The sequence below is a fragment of the Hyperolius riggenbachi genome, chromosome 4, assembly GCF_040937935.1.
Source record: "Hyperolius riggenbachi isolate aHypRig1 chromosome 4, aHypRig1.pri, whole genome shotgun sequence".
Lineage (NCBI taxonomy): Eukaryota > Metazoa > Chordata > Amphibia > Anura > Hyperoliidae > Hyperolius > Hyperolius riggenbachi.
Genome location: NC_090649.1, coordinates 179,754,981 through 179,758,698, shown reverse-complemented (window position 1 = coordinate 179,758,698; position 3,718 = coordinate 179,754,981).

Below are 3,718 nucleotides of genomic sequence, written 5' to 3'. Positions count from 1 at the left end.
AATTAACTTATCTTGAAACAGGGTCCCAGCACTGCAAGCCCAGAGTGCTATTTACTAAGCCACTATGCTGCTCTAATAGTGACTGCATTATGAGTCAATAAAGGGTCTTTGATGTATATTGAAAAATTTATTTTAAAAAAAGTGGTCCAAAAACGTTACCCTTTGATGTGTACTGACACATAGTATTTCAGCAGCTGCCAAAAACTGTAACTTAAGAGAGAACCTGAACTAAAAATAAAAAGTCAAAATAACCATGTACAGGTCATACTTACCTCCCTGTGTAGTCTACTCCTCAATCTCTTTCTCCTCTCCTGTGTCCCATTTGTCCACTGTGATCAATGGAATTTTACGTCCTCCATTTTAAAAACGGCCATTACCCCCTAACAGCTTCCTTGTCACTGCACTGTTAAACTGTAATATCACCCACATGAGCCATAGGGAAACATGGACATTACCTTGCACATTCAGTTGTAACTGACAGCTGCTGATATATAACTGACAGCAACTGGTATATTTCAGTTCTGACAAAATATTGTCAGAATTGGAAGGGATCACTGCAAGAAGAAAATCGTGAGTTTCTGAGAGGAACTGATGGTGAAGTTAGTATGTAATATTAATTTGCAGCTACGTCATGTGTTTATTTTAAATAATTTTACTTGCTTCAGGTTCCCTTTAAGCCTGGTGCCTAAGCCTAGGGTTAGAATTAAGTTAAAATGAGTGTTTAATATAAATAGGGGGGTTCCCTTGAGCAGGACCGGAGTTAATGGTCTCTACCCTGGTGTAATTGGTATTTTATGTATTACTTGTGCATACACACTGGAACTCTAAGAAGCATTGACGTTGAATGGAAACGAAGTTGAAACGTCATCATATCGAAAACCCACAGCGGGTAACAGCATCCTAAATGGTGCCAGCCATCACGCTGAACATCTAAAGAGAAGCATCCCATATGGACAGTTCATACGCCCTCGCAGGAACTGTTTCTCAGATGATAGCTTCAGGAAGGAGTCAAGGGAAATGTATAATCGATTCCGGGAATGGGGATATCCACACAAAACCCTACGTAGATCCCTTAAGAAAGCGTGGAATAGAGATAGAAATGAACTACTTAATAAAGCATAGGAAACAAAGCAAAGAAAACAATAATATGACAAGGTTAGACTGATATCCACATATGGAGCACATTGGGAAAAACTTCATCATTTGTTGGACCGCCACTGGCATATACTTACGGGATCAGCAGAAATTTCAGAGATAATTGATCCCATTCCAAAAGTTACTGCAAGGCGGTCCATCAATTTCAAAGATATGTTGGTCAAAAGTGAATATAAAAGAAGCCCTGCCCCGGTGACCTGGGTAAATAAGACCCCAATTAAGGGAATTTATAGGTGCAGTGGCTGTAAGGCATGTCCCTATGTGCATAGGACCCAAACCTTTTGGGATAGTGGGGGAGTGTTGAATATAGAATTGAATCCTTCATTAATTGTAATACAGAGAATACTGTGTATATGATTACCTGCCCCTGTGGTCTTATGTGCATAGGGATGACCGAGAGAGCCCTTAAGGCTAGGATCCTGGAGCACCTGCTAAATATTATTAATAAAAATATGGATACAACTCTTGGGAGACATTATGCTCAATTCCATGGATCTAAGTTACAGGGCACGTTCTGTAAGGGTATCTATAAGCTGAATATATCAAGTAGGAGGGAAAATAAAACCAATGAACTTCTCTGCAAGGAAAGCATGTGGACTTTCCGTCTGCAGACATTACAGCCTCATGGTCTAAATGGCGAGTTTGATTTGAAACCTTTTCTTAAAAAGCAAGTTTATGCATAATAAAATATTCCTTCTGCTGGCCAACAGTAGCTAACAGAGATAGGGGCGTGCATGATGATGTCTGCTGTCCAAGTGAATGTGGTTGTTTATCTATCATTTATTTATTCCCTATCATTCTCTATATTTTAAATTTAAATTTGTTGATGATTATGATATGGGAAATGCAAAAATCTAAGATTTACCCTGATAATTCCCGGTTCTTTAACTACCTCAATCTATATACACCATTTTTGGGATGTGGAATTGAGATCTGGTGTATGGGTGAAGCATACTGGTTCCGCTTCACTGGAGATAGAATATAGAACTGTGATGGAACTCCATGTTGCTACTGACTTTAGATGTAATCTGCGAGGTGATCTCGATGAAAGAGAGAGAGCCTTAATTGCACTGAGAGCGGATCTCTATGAACATAAAAAATGGTTGAGAGTATCAAAACATATGACTGGACATGCAGCACTAAGAAGTAATCTATACCTGAACGAGGTTGGGCTTTGCTGGCAACATAGAAAGAGGCGGGGACTCAGCACAGAGACAGGCGGGACTGTTGTGACATAAAAGGAAGGCAGGGCATGCCCAGTGTACATCCTGAATAATCACCCACTAGAGGGGCGGGAAACGCGTTGATGGGCGGAGCCAGCATGTCATGGTAATCACTTCCTTACACCATCGCTGCCCTGGGAGCACTAATGGGATGGCGTCCCACGTGTCTGCCTAACACAGAACAGTTACCGGCCCTGAGCTTCTATCCCGCACTGTGCAACTAGCCTGGAGCGCGGCTGTGGTTTATCTTATGCTGCGGTCACAGCATACCAAAGGCAGAGAGTGCACGGCTTGCTGACGGCGGAGCAGAGCCAACTGAAAAAGCAGTGGGTACCCACGTGAAGACAAGCATAATGGAGGTGGTGAGATCATGGCATTTTGAAATTTACTGTATCCCCTCTAAGTATTGCTGTGTCACTTAAATGATCTGGTGTGGCTATTCATGGCAAATTGCTGCTATTGCCGGCAAATGGTTCCAGGCGAACTCCCGGGGTTCACGATCGGGGTTCGAGAACTGCAAACTTTTCCGGAAGTTCGATTTGCTCCCATAGTGCATCATTAGGGTCAATTTTGAACCTCTACATCACTGTCAACAGGCACATTGTAGCCAATCAGGCTACACTTCCTCCTGGAGCCCCTTTCCCCCTTATAAAAGGCAGGCAGCATCAGGCATTGGACTCACTCGTGTGCCTGCAGTAATTAGAGAAGAGAGAGCTGCTGCAGACTCACATAGGGAAAGTTTAGTTAGACCCTTGTAGGCTTGTTAGCTTGCTCCTTGTTGATTCTTATTGCTAGAAAAGCACCCCTCAACAGCTCTTTTGAAAGCTAATTGTGTGTGTGTGTGTGTGTGTGTGTGTGTGTGTGTGTGTGTGTGTGTGTGTGTGTGTGTGTGTGTGTGTGTGTGTGTGTGTGTGTGTGTGTGTGTGTGTGTAAGGCTTGGTGGTGTATTCTCCACAGTCAGCATGCAACGCATGAGCTGACGTGGAGGAGGTACACACACTAGCACAAAGAAACAGGCTATCCCTAGTATAGTGGAGGGGAGGACTGACTCCAATAGGAGATTGTGGCGCACAGAGCCGGTGCAGATCTGACAGCCACAAACAATGCTTTCGTTATAACGTCTCAGCGCAAAGTAGCGCTGAGCGCATAAACCAGAACTGAGGAGATCAGGACAGGTAGACAGAATGAACGCTTGCTAGCTAGCGGCTACTTAGCGACAGCAAGCGTCCAAAACCAGACAGACTGGAATGAGGCAGCCAATGCGTTGCGGCGATGGCGTGCCTCACAAAGACAGGACAGGATAGTCAGGAAATAGCAGGATCGAGATAGATGAACGTAAC